Genomic DNA, 21,608 nt, shown 5'->3' with positions numbered 1-21,608 from the left:
GGATGAGAGGAAGAGCTCGGAGCGCTAGCCATGTTGGAGTGGTTCCTCCTAGCGAGCTCTGAGGATTTTTTTCGCAAGGTGTGGAATGGATTTGAGATCTATTCTCTTTAAATAGGCACCTCTCTTGTATGGTCAAGGTGGTATGTGCAAACATACCCTGACCTCTCGTATTCGCTCGACACGTGGATGCTGAAGTCAGGAAGGCGTGGAAGCCGATGGGCGCAACATTAAATGGAAAAGCTGAATACTGCTCTTTAAGTCAGGGACTATGAAGTAATCAGAGGGGGAACCCGCCTTGCAATGCTGAAGACAATCTGCGCGCCGGAAACCTCGTCCTTGAAGTCTGGTTCAGGGGCTACTAAGGGAGTCCTGGACTAAGGGGTCCTCGGGCGTCTGACCTGTTGCACATGGGCTGGACTATTGGGCCATGAAGATACAAGATAGAAGACTTTCTCCCATGTCCGGATAGGACTCTCCTTTGCGTGGATGGCAAGCTAGGCGGCCGGATGTACTATTACCTTTCTATGTAACCGACTTTGTACAACCCTAGTTCCCTCCGGTGTCTATATAAACCAGAGGGTTTAGTCCGTAGAGATGAGGATAAATCATATAGGCTAGACTTCTAGGGTTTTAGCCATTATGATCTCGTGGTAGATCAACTCTTGTAATACTCATATTCATCAAGATCAATCAAGCAGGAAGTAGGGTATTACCTCCATAGAGGGGGCCCGAACTTGGGTAAACATTGTGTCCCCCGTCTCCTGGTACCATCAACCTCCGACGCACAGTTCGGGACCCCCTACCCGAGATCCACCGGTTTTGACACCGACACCAGGTTAGAGTTTAGTACAACCTTTCATCCACAGACAGATGGACAGATCAAGAGAGTCAATCAGATTCTGGAGGACATGTTGAGAGCTTGTGCGCTAGATTATGGATCTAGTTGGGATGATAATTTGCATTACACCGAGTTCTCATACAACAACAGTTATCATGCTAGTTTGAAGATGGCCCCTTTCGAAGCTTTGTATGGAAGAAGGTGCAGGACACCATTGATGTGGGATGAAGTTGGAGACCTTCAGTTGTTCGGATCAGATTTAATCAGAGAGTCTGAAGAGAAGGTTAAGTTAATTCGTGATAGACTGAAGGTACCTCAGTCCAGGCAGAAGATGAAAGTGCGTTATATTGACTAGGGGGGGGGGTGAATAGGCGATTTTTATGAAAGTCTTCAAAACGTGGAAGTTTCAAAGACAAACGATAGAAATAAACCTATTACCATGCAACGGAAGGTAGACTACACTAGGAAAACCATAGTCAAGTATTCAATTAAGTGAAAGCACAATGACTAATAGCAGCAATGTAGTGAGGATCAGGTAGGAAGATATTATGAAGCCAAACAGAACACGCAGTCACTCAGTGAAGACAAAAGATAGTGCAATCATACAATGACTTCACAAGGACCAACATTAAGTAAAGGGAAGGGAATGATGAAACCAGTAACTCGTTGAAGACAATGATTTGTTGGACCAGTTCCAGTTGCTGTGAGAACTGTACGTCTGGTTAGGGCGGCTAGGTATTTAAACCTGAGGACACACAATTCGGGACACCCAGTCCTGAACACGCAGCTCAGGACACCCAGTCCTCACCGTATTCCCCTTGAGCTAAGGTCACACAGACCTCGCCCAATCACTCTGGTAAGTCTTCAAGGTAGACTCCCAAACCTTCACAGACTTCGTTCACCGGCGATCCACAATGTGTCTTGGATGCTCAGAATGCGACGCCTAACCGGCTGGAGGATTCACAGTCCTCAAGTGTAATAAGTCTTCAGATCACACAGACAAGAAGACTTAAGTGATGCCTAACACTCTTTGGCTCTGGGTGGTTAGGGCTTTATCCTCACAAGGAATTCTCTCTCAAAGGCTTCGAGGTGGGTTGCTCTCAAACGACAAAAGCCATACTCTAACTCTGAGAAGCCAACCGTTTATGGTTGTAGGGGGTGGGCTATTTATAGCCACTAGGCAACCCGACCTGATTTGTCCGAATGACCCTGGGTCACTAAGGAACTGACATGTGTTCCAACGGTCAGATTTCAAACTCACACGACAACTTTACTTGGGCTACAAGCAAAGCGGACTTGTCCGACTCTGGACAAGATTCGCTCTCATAGTCTTCACTCGAAGACATAGGTTTTGGTTAAGCATCACTTCAGTCATTCTGACTGGTTCTCTTGGACCCCACTTAACATTACGGTGGTTCCTATGACTCAACAAAGAATAAACAGAACTACGAAAGATCTAAGTCTTCGAGCTCCATAGGCTTCATGCGATGTCTTCTCTTGTCATAGTCTTCAATGAGAATATCTTCATAAACCACCTTTGACATCAATGTCTTCATACATTTTTAGGGGTCATCTCTGGTAGGAAAACCGAATCAATGAAGGACTTCTACCTATGTTATCCTGCAATTCTCACAAACACATTAGTCCCTCAACTAGGTTTGTCGTCAATACTCCAAAACCAACTAGGGGTGGCACTAGATGCACTTACAATCTCCCCCCTTTTGGTGATTTATGACAAACTAGTTGAAGTTTTCAATAGGGAATATAATATGTGAAATTGTAAGAGGATAGGGAATTGTCTTCATAAGCTGTGAGGGCTCCCCCCGAAGATGTGCATATAAGTAATTTGCTTTTGGAATGCAAATGTACATGGCAGGTTGTGCTTGTGGAGATCCTCTTCAACTTATGATGACAATCCACTATGCATGTGAAGGTATGTGAAGATAATGACATGCATAATGGAAAATGGACGTCTGCAAAATGATCTAAGTGCGGAATTTATCGTCGCACATGCAGAATTTATCATCGCATCACAAAGTGGCAAATAAGTAGTAGACGACCATCGAGTTTAAGTGTTACAACTCAAAGAACCAAATGTATCAAAACGAGAGTTGTAAACGCGAAGCAAAATATAAAGCAACCGCCCATATGGACTCGCTTGAAGACTACCAAACTCATATGCTTCTCCCCCTTTTGTCAGTAAGGACCAAAAAGGTTTGAAGACATAGAGCATCTACTCGTTCCCATGAAGAGTAAGTGAAGCAGTAGGGTCGTTGGTGGTGTTCGGCGGTGCAGAAGAACTTGGAGCAGTGTCGGAGCGTGCTGAAGGAGGTGGCGGTGAAGTAGCATCGTCTTCGTCCTCGATCACTCTGGCATTCACAGTTGCAGTAGAGGATGAGAACTCAGAGTCTTCAAGAGATGGAGTTCGTCGAAGCACTGCCCTTCGAGGAGGTGTGGAGTCAAACTTGAAGCGTTTAGAGAATCCATCCTCTTGAAGATCATCTTCAGAGCACATAAGCGTCAGCCCTTTCCATGTGCGTCGAGAGGTTTCATGTGCAACAAAGGCATTCTTGGTGGCAAGATTGCGAATGCGGTTGACATCCACCAAGAGGCTTTGCATTTGGCGCTTCAGCCAGTCATGATGCCTATCCTGTTTCTGATGAAGAGCCACCAGAAGCTCTCGGTCATTGAGAACACGAGTGCGCTTCTTGGGTCGTTGGGCAATTGTGCTATCGGTGGCTTCAGTAAGGGCAGGATGTGGGGCACGTGTAGTTCTAGCCAAAGGATACACACGAGTGACTGCTTCAACTCCTTCAATGTTCTGAGAAAAACTTTGTTGCTCCGCATTCTGAAGACTTAGAGGTTCCTTGGCAGGATCAGGATAAATGGCTTCAACAGACATATCCACATCAGGCAGAAAGATCCGATGATTGCGAGTAGATGGGTGATATGAGATAGCGGAGTGGAGTTTAATCAGCCGCATTATCCATGGAGCGTAGAACTTCAAGCCAAAAAGATCAGAGCCTGATGCAGCAAGTTGGCGGATGAAGAAGTCCTGTGCATTGAAGCATTTTCCATGAAGAATATAGAAGACCAAAGTCTTCATTGCACCTTCCAGCTTGGCATGTGGAGAATGTCCTTTGATGGGCCAGAGAGTTCGCCTTATGATGTGATAAATAGTTCTTGGCAAATACTCAAGGTCTTCAACGAAGAACTCCTTGGGATATGCAGCATCTAGGGGCAAAGGCTTCATCATACTGAGCATCTGACTCATGTTTGGTTCAGGCTTTTGAAAGATGCTCTCCATAGCTTCACTGTGAAGCTGACAGCCAGGTTCGTAGAGATCGCCAGGAGTGGGCAGACCAGTGAGCTCAATGATATCAAAGGCTTTGGCTTCGTGATGAACATTTCCTGTCATCCACTCCAAGACCCAAGTCTTCGGATCTCTGTTGTACCCACAGATGTGAAGTGTGGCATAGAATTGGAGCAGCAACTCTTCATTCCAGTGCTCTTGGTCGGTGACAAACGTCAGCAATCCAACCTCTTTGAAGCAATCCAGAGCTTCTTCCAGACAGGGCAGACCAGCTATTGCTCGATGTCAAGATGCTTATGTGGGAAGATGCGACCTTGATTGTATAGAATGCAGGAGTAATAGCTTCGCTGCGGATAGCTCCAGAACCAATCAGATGATATTCTTTCCCTTGAGTAGGGGTTCCTGGAGCTATTGAAGAAAGTGTTGTCTGCTTTAAAGCCATTGACATTGAAGGATCCAGGTGCTGATGCAGGATCTGGAAACCTAGGCAATCTGGGGATTGGCTTCTGTACCTGAGGCCTGTGCTCAACATGGTAGTCAAACTGAGGACCAGCAGCAGGCGCAGGAACAGAAGCAGTAGCATCATTGGCTTTACTGACTTCTGGTGCTTGGGTTGGTGAAGGCTCCACATTGGCTTCAGCCATGACAGCGTCAGTGGCGTCGGTGGCAGCCTCAAAATTCTCAACCTCCACTTGATGAGCTGGAGGGTCGGTCACAGTCATGTTCTCCTCGAGAACAGCTTCTTGGTGAGACAGGGGTGTAGCAGCGCTTGGGTTTCTTCTTCATCGGCTGATGCAGCCGGAATGTCTTCAGCAGCTTTAGCTTCAGACTTAGAGACTGGAGGCCTTGGTCCTTTGTGAAGCCTGCGTAACACTGCCGACACCTGTGGAGTTGGAGTTGGTTGGGCCTCAAAGTCTTCTTCCTCTTGTGCTTGTGGGTGATCAGCCCATGATGCATCCCGAGCAATTGGCGTCAAAGGACGACCAATGCTGATGAGCTCGCTGTGCGTTAGCACAGGCGATGATACCTGTTGGTGTTCGAGCTGAGGAAGAACTGCATCATCTTCAACATGGTCATGGTGACCAATGTCTTCAGCAGCGATGGGATCAGCTGCTGGAAAGTCTTTAGCTTCATGAGCCTCTGTGAAAGCAGGCTCATGGACAATCAGTTGGCGCTCCTGAGGTTCAGTGTCAGGGCGAACCATGGAGATGGGTTCAACAATCAAGGGCTCTGTGGGAGCAGCCCGTTCCTTCCTGGTCTTCCGCTTCTTCTTGGAGGGAGCAGTAGCAGAGGCTTCAGGATGTTTCCTCTTTCTGGCTTCAGCCTCAGCAGTCCTCGTCTTCTTCAGCTCTGAAGCGGTTGACCGGGCCTTTGGCTTCGAGCCAGTCATGCTAGTTGGGAATACAATGGGATCTGCTTCCTGCCTTGGTGCGTCGGGTTCAGCCATAGCGGGCTTCTTCTTCTTCTTCTTTGCAACCATCCTGGGGTCGATGCCAGGACGCCCAAGGGCCTTGCACTTCTCAGCCTCATTGTAGGCTTGCACACACTTGTCAGCCAGGCTCTTCATGCGCTCACAAGAACCTTGAGCTTCTTCACACTTCTTGAGAAAGGCTTCTTTAAGCTTGTGCAGCATGAGCTTGAAGTTCTTGACCTCTTGTACGCTGAGCTTGGCCATATGCTTCTTGAACTGAGCTTTCTCAAAGTCAATCTTCTGCTTCAGTTCGACGATGCGCTGAGCTAGTGCTAGCTCTGAAGTAATGGCGCCATGGAAGGCGACACTGAGACCAATGGGAAGTTGCAGGTCTTCAAAGCTGAGGTTGGGCGTTTCAAACCACTCATCAATGAAGTCGTGGATGATTGCCATGTCAAAGAGAGGCAAATTGTTGAAGATTTCTGCTTCTTCTTTGCTCTTGATCAGTTGCTCAAGAGCGTCATCTGCAAGATCTTCATCACTGGACAGATCAATGGCATCGTTGCGCAGAATAGCAGCAGCTGTCAGTTCTTGGCCGGTGTGTGGCAGAGGCATCTTGACCTTCTGGGCTTGGAGATGCGTGACAAATATTCAGACTGCACACTGTCTTCAGGAGGTGCAGTGGCTAGTGGCTTCGTCCGTGAGATTTTTGGTGCAGATGCAGGCTTTGAAGCTTTTGGCTACTTCAGTTTCTTTGGCTTCGGCGCTGCAGGCGCTTCATCCAATTCAGCATCATCTGCAGGCTCATTCACGACAGTCCCTTGAACCACGATATGGGTGATGAGACCTTTAAGGTTGTAGAAAGGACCGATGACATTGGGTTCTGCATCGCGCGTGCCGTCAGCCCGAGGAGCAGAAGGAACAGGGTTGAAGTCTAGTCCCAATGACTTCTTGTTTTCCTTGGCCGAAGCCTTTGCGTGCTGGAAGTTGCGCTTGAAGAGATTATCGTCATGACACCATAGCAATGATGATGGGTCGGCATATTCAGGCTGAGGTCCACGGACCATACAGGGATAGAAACCCTGAGCAATAGCTTCAGCTCTGTTCTTGGGTGGAAGGCCTCGGAAGAGAATATCACCCCAAGGACTTTTGATAGCACTCCTCTCAGCATATTCCTTGGTCACGAATCTGTATTTGTACCACTATTCTGCCCAATATCTTCGAATCCACTAGATTCGGGTCTTGGGCTGATTATAATCCTCTTCTGGATCTGTCTTGTAAAGTTCTGAGAGGTCATCAGGCAAATCTCTTGATGTTCCCCCACGATGCTGTCTGCCTCCCTTCCTTGCAGATTTCTCTGAAGCCATGAACTTTAAACTGAAAGGCTTCAATACGTTCAAAGGCTTCAAAGGCTTTCGCTTGCTGGACAAACAGGAACTCGCTTCGGGAGAATTTATATGATGCTGCAAGAATTCTGCAAATGAATGTAGACTATGAGAACCAAGGGATTCTCCCACGGACATGTACCTGTGACAGCATTAAGGTGCGAGGGAAGGGGAAGAGGTCATATGCATTCTCAGAAGATTTTGAAGATAAATCAGTTTAGAAGACATTGACCTCATCGTGCGAAGACATTCACTCATAGATAAGGAGTTGGTTCCAGATTTGTACGAATCCATGGATCAGTACAAGTGAGGAATCTAACTACTTTGTGAAGCATAAGTGAATATACTAGGCATATTATGAGATGCAGTATGAAAGAGATCCAACTTGTGTGAATAGAAACTGCTTGTGGTAGAAAGTGACGAAGCTATAGGATCAAAGGGGCCGTAAAAAGGAAGTTTTATTTACCACACGAAGAACTGCTAGACGGAATGGAAGAGGAGCCGAGCAGTTCGATCGTCCGTGCCCTAACTTGGCGACGAAGGACACCTACGGCGACGGCGGAGAAGACAATGTCCGCGGTCGGCGTGAAGACGGCGTCGGAGAGGTTGCGGCAGCTAAGCGCTTCGTCGTCGGCGTCGTCGAGGGCTAGCGGTGGCGCTAGGGTTCGTGCGAGAGTGGAAGAAGAGATAATGACTGTGGTGAGGCGTATATTTATAGGGACAGGGGCGGCTCAGTGTTATTACACAGGTGCCCCTGGCGATTCACATCCGAGGAACACGTGGCCATCATGCAGCATATCGGGGGTTGTTCCACATCCCACGCACGCCTGGATTGTCGGGTGGTCATTCCCACTTCTCCGGGTTTCAGGTGAAGGAATGAGCATTGAAAACAGACTTAATGTTTGTCTCTGTATCTTCTGCTGACAAGGACGCAGAGAAGACATTTGACAGTTTCAAAAGAATGCATATGATTTGGAGAGATAGAGTTTGAGATAGAAAGCATAGAGAGGTTAGGGTCCGATCACATTCACTTAGTTCAACAGATTCAACAAGAAGACATAGCTATAAGTGAATGCTGTAGAGGACAGAACACTGGTATATATATATATATTCAACATAGTGAAGATAATCATGAAGACATGTTGAGATTGAAGCCAAACCAAATGTGAAGACATAGCAAATGTAACGCCATGAGTGAAACACTTCGAACAGAACATTTGGTGGTGGCGTTACCCACCGTATAGGAAGTATTAGACCCAGACACGACGCACAATTATCGTGGCGCTCCGAAGTCAAATTCCACATTAATGTATTCACATTTAGAATGTATGTCTTCATTGATTGAAGATATACTTTACTTCGTGTGTTGCACATCTAAGTCATCAATATGCATAAGTGTTAGGATGTGTGCCTGATCACAGGACATTTGAGGATTCCAAGATATTTAGCTCACACCATAACTTGCAAAATCTCTTCTCATCCAAGGGCTTGGTGAAGATATCTGCCAATTGCTCTTCAGTGTTTACGTGTATGATATCAATATCTTCCTTCACAACATGATCTCTGAGAAAGTGATGACGAATTTCAATGTGCTTTGTCTTCGAGTGCTGAACTGGGTTGTTGGCAATCTTGATGGCGCTTTCGTTGTCACAGTAGAGTGGCACTTGCTTCAGATGAATGCCATAGTCTTTGAGTGTTTGCTTCATCCACAGAAGCTGAGCGCAGCAAGATCCAGCAGCAATGTATTCAGATTCAGCAGTGGAGAGAGATACACAGTTCTGCTTCTTTGAAGACCAACATACAAGTGATCGTCCCAGAAAATGACATGTGCCTGATGTAGACTTGCGATCCACCTTGTCACCAGCATAATCAGCATCCGAGAATCCAACCAGATCAAACTCTGAGCCCTTTGGATACCATAATCCTAGAGTTGGGGTGTGAGCCAAATATCGAAGAATTTGCTTCACAGCTAAGTGATGCGACTCCTTTGGTGCCGCTTGGAATCGAGCACACATGCAAACACTAAGCATAATATCTGGCCTAGATGCACATAGATAAAGTAACGAACCAATCATGGAGCGGTATACCTTTTGATCGAACTCTTTACCATTGTCGTCGGGACCCAGATGATGTTTGGCTGGCATTGGCGTCGTGAAGCCTTTGCAGTCTTGCATACCGAACTTCTTTAGGCAATCTTTGAGATACTTCTCTTGAGATATGAAGATGCCGTTGCGTTGCTATCATATTTGAAGACCGAGGGAGAACTTCAGCTCACCCATCATGGACATCTGATATTGCTCTTGCATCATATATCCAAACTCTTCACTGTACTTCTGATTGGTGCAGCCGAAGATGATGTCATCCACATATATTTGGCACACAAACAGTTCACCATCATATGTCTTCGTGAAGAGAGTGGGGTCGAGGGAACCAGGTATGAAGCCTTTGCTCTTTAGGAAATATTTGAGTGTGTCATACCAAGCCCAAGGGGCTTGTTTGAGGCCATACAGTGCCTTATTGAGCTTGTATACCATGTCAGGATGTTTTGGATCTTCAAAGTCAGGCGGTTGTGCAACATACACTTCTTCTTCAATCTTGCCATTGAGAAAGGCGCTCTTCACATCCATTTGATATAGAAGTATGTTATGATGATTTGCATAGGCCAGCAGTATGCGTATTGCTTCAAGTCGATCCACAGGAGCAAATGTTTCATCGAAGTCAATTCCTTCCACTTGAGTATATCCTTGAGCAACGAGACGAGCTTTGTTTCTAACAACTTGACCATGCTCATCTTGCTTGTTGCGGTATATCCATTTGGTGCCTATTATATTGTGCTTCCGAGGGTCAGGACGCTTAACCAGTTCCCATACATTATTCAGCTCAAATTGTTGAAGCTCTTCTTGCATAGCTTGAATCCATTCAGGTTCCATGAAGGCTTCTTCAACTTTCTTGGGTTCTGTTATTGAGACGAATGCGAAGTGCCCACAGAAATTTGCTAGCTGAGTTGCCCTTGAACGAGTGAGCGGACCAGGTGCATTGATGCTGTCAATTATTCTCTCAATCTGCACTTCATTGGTAACACGAGGATGTACAGGGCGAAGATTTTGCTCTTGTCGATCATTGTCATTGTTAGTGGGATTGTCTTCAGGTTGATCAGGTGTGGAGATGATAAGTTCCTCTTCAGGTTGAGCTTCCGAGGGTATGATTTCTCCAGTTCCCATTAGTTTGATTGATTCGCTGGATGGAACTTCATCTAGCACATTTGGCAGGTGCTCTCTTTGTGAGCCGTTAGTCTCATCGAACCGCACATCCACTGTTTCAACCACTTTATAATGAAAGAGATTGAAGACTCTGTAGGAGTGCGAATCCTTTCCATATCCAAGCATAAAACCCTCATGTGCTTTTGGTGCAAATTTTGAAGTGTGATGTGGATCCTTCATCCAGCACCTAGATCCAAATACTCTGAAGTAACTGGCATTTGGCTTCTTGCCAGTAAGGAGCTCATAAGATGTCTTGTTCAGAAGCTTGTGAAGATAAACACGATTGATTGTATGGCATGCAGTATCAATAGCTTCAGGCCAGAATTTTCTTGGAGTCTTGTATTCATCTAGCATCGTTTGGGCCATCTCAATGAGTGTTCTGTTCTTGCGTTCGACGACGCCATTCTGCTGTGGCGTGTACGGAGCTGAGAATTCATGTGTGATGCCCAAAGTATCAAGATATGTATCAAGGCCAGTGTTCTTGAATTCAGTGCCATTGTCACTTCTGATGTGCTTTATCTTGGCGCCATAGTTGTTCATTGCTCGATTGGCGAAGCGTCTGAAGACATCCTGCACTTCAGTCTTATAGAGGATTATGTGCACCCAAGTATATCTAGAATAATCATCAACAATGACAAAGCCATAGAGACAAGCAGTAGTAGTAAGAGTTGAGTAATGAGTGGGACCGAAAAGATCCATGTGGAGCAGTTCGAAGGGTCGAGTAGTTGTCATGATTGTCTTCGAGGGATGTTTGGCCCTCGTCATCTTTCCTGCTTCACAGGCACCGCATAAGTGATCTTTCTTGAACTTGACGCCCTCGATGCCTATGACATGCTTCTTCTTTGCAAGGGTGTGGAGGTTCCTCATGCCAGCATGCCCTAGCCTCCGATGCCAGAGCCAGCATTCTGAAGCTTTTGCTAGAAGACATACGGCAAGCTGTGGTCCTGCTGAGAAATCTACCACGTACAAATCATCTTTCCGATACCCTTCAAACACTTACTTTTACCAGTGTGAGCAAATGTGATGTGACTCTTGTCGGATGGACGTAAGGTTGAGTCCATAAGAAGGCTTCTTTTGCCAGTCATGTGATTGGTACACCCACTATCAATAATCCATTCTGAAGACGCTGGTGTCGTACCCTACAGTGCAGTTAGGGGGATAGGCTTCACGAAGAGAATTGTGAAGCAAAAACATTTGACAAACCAGTGGGTTATGAAAGCTTAGATCCAGATTAGGACTGATAGGGAGAGTAGCAAGCGATTCAGGAACGAAGTACATAATAAGACCATTCGGGCATTTGATCTTGCACCCTACAAGATGTTTAAGGTCCCCAGCAATAGCGTCAGAAGATTTTGGTTTTCTGCTGGAGACCCTTCCCTGCAAAAGAGAGTTAAGCTTTCTTAGCCACCCACATCTTCAAGGGTGGCTTAGAAGCAATAAGTCTAAGTGCAGCATCTGAGAACTTTGGCTTTGGAGCCCTAGCAAATAGTCTTGCAGGTGGACAATAGTACTCATAAGAATAAGCAGAATAGTTCTTGGTCTTATGAACATGGCGGTTTGATGAACCGCGCTCATATTCATAGGCCTGAGTATGGTTTCCCTGCAAAACATTTGCGTTAGTGCGACTCAGGTGAGTCCTCTGTCTGTATGAAGCCTTTGGACCGTATGAAGCCTGTGGTCTGGGGTTTGTCTTCTTTACTTGTGGTGTCATGATGACATTCACAGGAATATTCTCCAAACACTTTTTCGGCACCCAGATCTTCTTCATAGGCGGCCCATTCCTGCAGTTAGTACCAATATACCTGGCAAACACTTCACCATTCTGATTCTTAAACATTTTATAGTTTGCATCAAAGGATTCATCAATGACAATGGGGTTAGCACACGTGAAGCCAGATAGAGTGGATGGATCTGCTGAAAGTTCCTTTGCAGCAACCCACGTGGTTTTGGGGTACTTCTCAGGTTTCTAGTATGAGCCATCATCATTCATTTTCCTTACGAACCCAACACCCTCTTTCCTCGGGTTTCGGTTCAGGATCTGCTTTTTGAGGACATCATATAGTGTCTGATGCCCTTTAAGACTTCTGTACATCCCTGTTTCAAGCAGTGTCTTCAACCTAGCATTCTCATCAGCAATAGCAGTGGTATCCTCAGCAGAGGGGTTAGTTCCCACATCAACAGTTGAAGATATTGCAACAGTAGCAGCAGTAGAACATTCAGCAACAGAAGTAGCATTATCACGCTCAATGCATTTACGACATGGTGGTTCGAATCCTTCCTGAGCGGAACTGATCTGTTCGGCGCGAAGTGACTCATTTTCCTTTTGAAGATCTTCATGAGCCGCTCTCAATTTCTCAAGATCTTGCTTCCTTTGAAGATAATCATAGGAAAGCTTTTCATGAGTTGTTGAGAGCGTTTCATGACAACTTTCAAGTTCCTCATACTTAACGTGAAGATTTTTTATGTCTTCCATTAAGGACTCAGATCGAGTCATTTCAGCGCCTAACAGATCATCGCTTTTGTCTAACAGTTTTTGAATGTGTTCCATAGCTTTCTGTTGTTCAGTTGCAATTTTAGCAAGTGTTTTGTAGCTGGGTCTTGAACCACAATCAGAGTCATCTTCACTAGATGTTTGATAGTGAGTAGTGCGTGTGTTTACCTTGGCACCACGTGCCATGAAGCAGTAGGTAGGAGCGGAGTAGTCCTTGTCATTTGCATCGGAGTCGGTGATGTAGTCATTGTCTTCAGTGTTGAAGATGGACTTGGCAACGTATGCTGTAGCCAGACTTGCAACGCCAGAATCGGACTCCTCCTCAGACTCCACCTCCGCCTCCTCAGAAGCGGACTCCTCCTATGAATCCATTTCCTTGCCAACAAATGCACGTGCCTTGCCAGATGAGCTCTTCTTGTGTGATGAAGACTTTGAGGAAGACTTGGAAGAAGACTCTAAGTATTTCTTCTTATTCTTGTCGTCAGAGTCATATTCCTTGCTCTTCTTCTTCTTTTTGTTCTCATTGTCCCACTGCGGACACTCAGAGATGAAGTGGCCAGGTTTCTTGCACTTGTGGCATGTTTTCTTCTTGTAGTCATGAGCAGAAGCTTCATCATTCCTTGAGCTTGATTGTGAAGACTTTCTGAAGCCTTTCTTCTTGGTGAATTTTTGGAACTTCTTCACAAGCATAGCAAGTTCCTTTCCAATGTCTTACGGATCATCAGAACTACTGTCAGATTCTTCTTCAGATGAGGAGACAGCTTTTGCCTTCAAGGCACGAGTTCGCCCATAGTTGGGACCGTAGATATCTCTTTTCTCAGAAAGCTGAAACTCATGTGTGTTGAGCCTCTCAAGTATGTCAGATGGATCGAGTGTCTTGAAAGCAGGACGTTCTTGAATCAACAGGGCTAGGGTGTCAAACGAACTGTCAAGTGATCTCAGTAGTGTCTTGACGACTTCATGCTTGGTGATCTCAGTAGCGCCGAGGGCTTGAAGCTCATTTGTGATGTCAGTGAGGCGATCAAACGTGAGCTGGACATTCTCATTGTCATTTCGCTTGAAGCGGTTGAAGAGGTTGCGAAGGACACTGATTCTGTGATCTCTCTGGGTTGAGACGCCTTCGTTGACCTTGGAGAGCCAGTCCCAGACTAGCTTAGATCTTTCCAAAGCACTCACATGGCCATACTGTCCTTTGGTCAGATGACCACAGATGATATTCTTGGCAGTAGAGTCCAGTTGAACGAACTTCTTGACGTCGGCAGCAGTGACACCTTCTCCAGCCTTGGGAACGCCGTTCTTGACGACATACCATAGGTCGACGTCAATGGCTCCAAGATGCATGCGCATCTTATTATTCCAGTAGGGATATTCAGTTCCATCGAAGACGGGGCACGCAGCGGAGACTTTGATTATCCCTGCAGTCGACATAGCTAAAACTCCAGGTGGTTAAACCGAATCACACAGAACAAGGGAGTACCTTGCTCTGATACCAACTGAAAGTGCGTTATATCGACTAGAGGGGGGTGAATAGGCGATTTTTATGAAAGTCTTCAAAATGTGGAAGTTTCGAAGACAAACAATAGAAATAAACCTATTACCATGCAGCGGAAGGTAGACTACACTAGGCAAACCATAGTCAAGTATTCAATGAAGTGAAAGCACAATGACTAATATTAGCAATGTAGTGAGGATCAGGTAGGAAGATATTATGAAGCCAAAAAGAACACGCAGTCACTCAGTGAAGACAAAAGATAGTGCAATCATACAATGACTTCACAAGGACCAACAGTAAGTAAAGGGAAGGGAAGGATGAAACCAGTGACTCGTTGAAGACAATGATTTGTTGGACCAATTCCAGTTGCTGTGACAACTGTACGTATGGTTAGGGAGGCTAGGTATTTAAACCTGAGGACACATAGTCCCGGACACCCAGTCCTGAACACGCAGCTCAGGACACCCAGTCCTCACCGTATTCCCCTTGAGCTAAGGTCACACAGACCTCGCCCAATCACTCTGGTAAGTCTTCAAGGTAGACTCCCAAACCTTCACAGACTTTGTTCACTGGCGATCCACAATGTCTCTTGGATGTTCAGAACGCGACGCCTAACCGGCTGGAGGATTCACAGTCCTCAAGTGTAATAAGTCTTCAGATCACATAGACAAGAAGACTTAAGTGATGCCTAACACTCTTTGGCTCTGGGTGGTTAGGGCTTTATCCTCGCAAGGAATTCTCTCTCAAAGGCTTCGAGGTGGGTTGCTCTCAAACGACAAAAACCGTACTCTAACTCTGAGCAGCCAACCATTTATGGTTGTAGGGGGTGGGCTATTTATAGCCACTGGGAAACCCGACCTGATTTGTCCGAAATGACCCTGGGTCACTAAGGAACTGACACGTGTTCCAACGGTCAGATTTCAAACTCACACGACAACTTTACTTAGGCTACAAGCAAAGTTGACTTGTCCGACTCTGGACAAGATTCGCTCTCATAGTCTTCACTCGAAGGCATAGGTTTTGGTTAAGCATCACTTCAGTCATTCTGACTGGTTCTCTTGGACCCCACTTAACAGTACGGTGGTTCCTATGACTCAACAAAGAAGAAACAGAACTACGAAAGATCTAAGTCTTCGAGCTCCATAGGCTTCATGCGATGTCTTCTCTTGTCATAGTCTTCAATGAGAATATCTTCATAAACCACATTTGACATCAATGTCTTCATACATTTTTAGGGGTCATCTCTGGTAGGAAAACCGAATCAATGAGGGACTTCTACCTGTGTTATCCTGCAATTCTCACAAACACATTAGTCCCTCAACTATGTTTGTCGTCAATACTCCAAAACCAACTAGGGGTGGCACTAGATGCACTTACAGAAGAGTTATGCAAATACGGAACGCAAGGAGGTAGTCTATGAAATCGGAGACATGGCATATCTTCTTGTGCCACCACTGCGAGGAGTTAAACGATTTAGAGTCAAAGGAAAATTAGCCCCAAGATTTGTAGGACCATACCAAGTTATGGAACGTATGTGAGAAGTGGCCTACAATTTGGAGTTACCAGAAGGATTGTCAGGAGTTCATGATGTGTTTCACGTTTCCCAGTGGAAGAAGTGCCATGCTGAGATGGCCGATATTCCTCTGAGAGATACAGTGCCCCTGGAAGCAATTCAGTTGGAGAGTGACCTAAAGTATGAGGAGAAACCCGTCAAGATTCTCGAGTTTTCCAGCCGAGTTACACGCAACAAGGTTATCAAATTTTGCAAAGTTCAGTGGAGCCACCATACCGAGGAAGAAGCCACCTGGGAGCGAGAGGAAGACCTATGGAAAGACCACCCACACCTATTTTCTAGCCAACCCGAATCTCGAGGGCGAGATTCATCTTAAGGGGGGCAGGTCTGTAACATCCCAATATTGAAATTGGATATTATACATAAGTCATCATATGCATATCATATTTTTATTTGCATTTGGTTGTGATCCTAAAAATCTTAAGCAACTCAAGGACCCAAGGAGAGAGTTGTAGGTTTCACTAAATTTTCATATTTGAATTTATTTCAAATTTGAAGAAAGGATCAATTTGATTTTAATATTTTCTCTCCAATTATTTCCAATAACAAAAATAAATGAGAGAAGATAATATGACTTTTTCAACAGAAAAGAAATATTGGAGGAGAAATTTTAAAATCAATTTCTTATTTTACTTGTATTTTATTTGCTATTTTATTTGAATTAGAGAAAAACGTGCATTTTTGAAAATTTGCATTTAGTCCAGAAAAATGTTCATCTTGTCCTAAATATTAGGTTTGGACGGTGAAAATTGTTTCTGGGATTTTAGAATTTTTTAGTATATTTTATTAGGATTTTTGTTCATGGTGAAATTTATTTTATATATATATATATAAAATTCTTTCTGGGCGGCCCAGCCGCCGCCGGCGGCAGAGTCCGAGCCGGACTCTGCAACTGCCGCCGCCTCGCCCGACCCCCTCCCTAAGTCACCGTCGCCCCCCTCTCTTAAATAGCTGCCTCGCCGCCCCTCTCTCTCCAACTCGCACCGCAACTCCGCCACCCGAGCCGAGCCGCCGCCTGCCGCCGCCGCCGCTGCTCCTGCCGCCGACGTCGCTGTCGCTGCTCGCCGGAGGAATTCGCCGCCGCCACCGGTTTATTTAGCCAAACCGGTAAAAAACCGACAAAACCCTGCCCGGTTTTTTTCTAATCTCAGTTTTATTTTTATGTACGCTAATTAGCGAATGTTCACCCATTAGTTTCTTATAGCGAACATGTTCGTTTGTTAGTCTCTGTTTACGAATGTTCCTTCGTTAGATTTTTCTTTTAATTTTATTTTTTCAGCCAAGGACCTATCTGTGAATACTTTTATCACAAATTAGTCCCTGAATTTCAAACCCTCATTACTTTTTACTCGTTTATCCAAATCCAGTGAAACCAATGCCAAAATCTTCGTCTTGTTCCCCTCTATCTAGATAATCAATTTGAACATGGCTTTGAAAATTTAAAATTTGGTTTCAAGCAGTTTTGGTTTCGAACTTTTTTTGATCGTAGTTTGAGTTTCGTAGCTCCGATTCGATTGATTCTTTTTGCAAATCGAGGCTCTTCACTTGAAAACTTTCAATTTGGATCTTTTCTTTTGGGTTTTACCTTTGCATATTATGTTTGAGTGCTTATGTATGCTATTGTTTGTTCATGATAGAGTTTCCAGAGTGCGAGGCTTGCTACTACGAATCACTAGGTTTTTCAGATCGTCAGCAAGGCAAGTAACACTTTGATCATATCCCTTTATTACCCAGTTTTTATGCATTCGTTCCAACCCACAAACATTGCATGAGTAGGTTTGATTAACATGTGGGTATTGGGAAGTAGTTGATGAGGTAGAACCTATTGTCTTATATCAAACCCTGGGTATTTACTACGTATGCTTATACTGCTATGCTATGCTTGTAGACGTGGTTTGGTTTGAGAGTATTCATGAAATATGTGAGAGATTATTGTTAACCAAGGTTTAACTTAAGGTGGCTACTTTAATACACATCTGGGTGGATTGGTTGCGGGCACCTGGAGCAATCCGGTGTTGTCCTAGGATATCCCGAAGAACCCGTGTGATCATTCTATGGTTTGCCACCCAAGCTCAAGGGGATGATCAGATTATTCATGCTAGAAACTTCTGTGTGCAGCCAAAAGACATTATGGGCTCTAGCATAGTTGAGTAAGTTGTGTGACCTCTTTCACTGGTAGGCTATCAGATGTATGGGAAAGTAGGTGGTACTGTCTACCCAGAGTAAAGAGTTAATGCTTCTGAAAGACTGTGTCTCGGTCATCCGTTTCTCAAACATCACGTAATGCGAGAAATCCAACGGAGGAGATCGAGTCTTGTGGGGAAAAGTGCGCAAACCTTTGCAGAGTGTAGAAACTAATCATGGTTAGGCGTGTCCCCGGTTATGGACATATTGAGTATCTGGTACTTGAATTATTGGTTTGATCTCATCACTTTACTTAATAAATTTGTGGGGTTATAATTATTATTTTGGGATTGAGTTGGAGGAACCTTCTCAATAATTTTTTCAACCAACTTGGTAGTTAAATAAAAATATTCCTTTGTTGTAGGGGAAAATTAGCTTTATGCAAATGATAACCGTAGAGCCTCCACCAGCTATATATGCATGTAGTGATAGCTGTTATTTGTTCATTGCTCTATAGTGTTATCTTGCCAGCATATTCCATGTGCTGACCTACACAGGCTGCAACGTATTATGTTGCAGAGTTTGCAGACGAAGAGTATGGTGCGCTAGGTCATTGTCATGCACTCAGTTTTGCCGTGGAGTTGTATGGACTCTTCTACCTTCAAAGCTTCCGCTGTTATCTTATTTAGATGGCCTTCAGCTATATTATTGTAATAAGTTCTATTTTGAGACATTCGATGTAATAAGTGTGTGGTTGAACTCTATTATAAATCCTCGAGTATTGCATGTGTCAGCAATACCGATCCAGGGATGACACTTAAGCACAGAGACTTGACCGTCTGAGGTCGGGTCGCTACAAGAAACAAGATGGTATCAGAGCACATGCTGACTGTAGGATGCGACCACTAGGATAAGCCATAGGACACTCTTCTCTACTCATTTCTGACTCCTCTCCATTTTCTACTCTATAGATGGCAGACCCGAGGAACAAGTTCATTCAACCGGATGAAGACACACCTTTTGGACGACACTTGAAGGAAGTCACTAGGTAACTAAGCATTGGAATACCAAGCTTCACCGGGACCTACACCACCACTTTACCAGAAGAAAAGCGCTGGATGATCTGAGTTCATGTTCCAGGAAAGACATTCACGCCAGTTACTGAGCCCATAGAGTTTTCCTTTGATGCACCACCCTGGAATCTAGGAAAGAGCATGGCCGCCCACATTGCAATTGGACGCATAGGCGAGGTATACCACAAGGATCTTAAGGACACCATCTACCAGATATGTGGATGCCGAGACGAGCAATGGGAGACGATTTGCACCAGGAAGGATAGATCCATTGCAGCCTACATCCAGGAGTTAAATCAGCACATTCGTCGCCAGGAGAACCAGATGTGTGCCAGCATGATAGACATGAAGAAAGTGATGACCAGGAACATGGAGCTACAAGAGGAACTCAAGTCTACACACGATGGATATGAAGAGGAAATAGCAGTACTGCTGGAGAAGAATGAAGACCTGAAGAAGAATCTAGGAATATTCATGGGAGATCCCGAACCCGAGGAGGACAACCATCCTAAAGATTACATCATAATCGACGACACCGACTCCAACCCCGATAGTGATGATGATTATGAAGACGAAGCTGGAGCAGATATCATGGAGTCATCCACCGATCAAAATTTCTAGTCGACCACCATATTATTAGTAGTAATCTCCCATGTATATAGTAATAGTCCGAGCATTTTGTAACGGTAGTTTAGATCGATTGTATGATCTTGTTTGAATTGAGTCGTGTGAAATGAATGTGTTTGTCTCATGTGCATATGGGTAGTGATTTCTCTCTAGACCTCACTCTATTTTGTTCTCACCCCTCTAAACCTATCAGATGCCTCCGAGACGTGACCCCGGATTTGTCTTCCCACCGGAGCTCACTCAGTTGATCCAACAGCAGAATGCCTTGATGCAGTTGCTAGTCCAGAACCAAGACAACAACAACAACCCACCGCCACCAGCTCCAGTTGACAACTTAGCCCGTTTCCTAAGGTTGAATCCACCAGTGTTCTCTAGTAGCACCGAGCCGATTGTGGCTGATGATTGGCTCAGCAGGATTGGAAGGGAGCTGACCACTGCAGGTTGCACCGATGCTGAGAAGGTGCGCTTTGACACACATCAACTGGATGGACCCGCAGCCTCATGGTGGGAGAATTACACATCCACTTTCCCCATAGCCAATGTCACTTGGGATCAGTTCCAGCAAGCATTGCGCACTGCACACGTCACCACATGCCCTGCAAAAACAAGTTAGACGTCCTCTACTTTGTTGTTGCAAGTTTTACGTGGCTGCTACAGGCTTAGCAAGAACCATTCTTACCTACGCATCAAAAACCACAACGCGATATAGTGATTGCTTTTTTATCTTCAGCAAGAACCCTGTTCATTGAATCCGATTCAACTAAAGTTGGAGAAACAGACACCCGCCAGCCACCTGTGTGCAAAACACGTCGGTAGAACCAGTCTCATGAACGCGGTCATGTAATGTCGGTCCGGGCCGCTTCATCCAACAATACCGCCGAATCAAGAAACAACTAGTGACGACAAGCAATATGTATATACCCACGCCCACAACTCCTTTGTGTTCTACACATGCATATAACATCTACGCATAGACCTGGCTCGGATGCCACTATTGGGGAACGTAGTGTTTCAAAAAAATTCTTACGATCACGCAAGATCTATCTATGAGATGCATAGCAACGAGCGGGAAGAGTGTGTCCATGTACCCTCATAGACCGAAAGCGGAAGCGCTAAGTAACGCGGTTGATGTAGTCGAACGTCTTCGCGATCCAACCGATCAAGTACGGAACACACGGAACCTTCGCGATCTGCACACATTCAGCTCGGTGATGTCCCTCGAACTCTTGATCCAACTGAGGCCGAGCGAGAGTTTCATCAGCACAATAGCGTGTTGATGGTGATGATGAAGTTACCGAGGCAGGGCTTCGCCTAAGCACTACGACAATATGACCGAGGTGGAAATCTGTGGAGGGGGGCACCGCACACGGCTAAGAGATCAACTTGTGTGTCTATGGGGTGCCCCCCTCCCCTGTATATAAAGGAGTGGAGGAGGGGAGGGCCGGCCTCCTATGGCGCGCCCCAAGGGGGGATTCCTACTCCTAGTAGGAGTAGGTTTCACCCTTTCCCTAGTTGGAGTAGGAGAAGAAGGAAGAGGGAGAGGGAGAGAAGGAAAGGGGGGTCGGCCCCCTCCCAATTTGCATTGGGCTCGGGGGGCGCGCGCCTCCCACTTGGCCGCCTCTTCCTCTCTCCCACCATGGCCCATTAAGGCCCATTAACTCCCCGGGGAGTTCGGGTATCCCCCGGTACTCCAGAAAATGCATGAACCAATCCGAAACCTTTCTGGTGTCCAAACATAGACTTCTAATATACCAATCTTTATGTCTCGACCATTTCGAGACTCCTCGTCATGTCCGTGATCACACCCGGGACTCCGAACTATCTTCGGTACATCAAATCACATAACTCATAATGCATATCATCGTCGAACATTAAGCGTGCGGACCCTACGGGTTCGAGAACTATGTAGACATGACCGAGACTCATCTCCGGTCAATAATCAATAGCGGAACCTGAATGCTCATATTGGTTCCTACATATTCTACGAAGATCTTTATGTTGGGGAACGTAGTATTTCAAAA

This window comes from Triticum urartu, chromosome 4 (genome assembly GCF_003073215.2).
Source record: "Triticum urartu cultivar G1812 chromosome 4, Tu2.1, whole genome shotgun sequence".
In the NCBI taxonomy this organism is placed as follows: Eukaryota; Viridiplantae; Streptophyta; class Magnoliopsida; order Poales; family Poaceae; genus Triticum; species Triticum urartu.
This window is presented reverse-complemented; position numbering follows the sequence as displayed.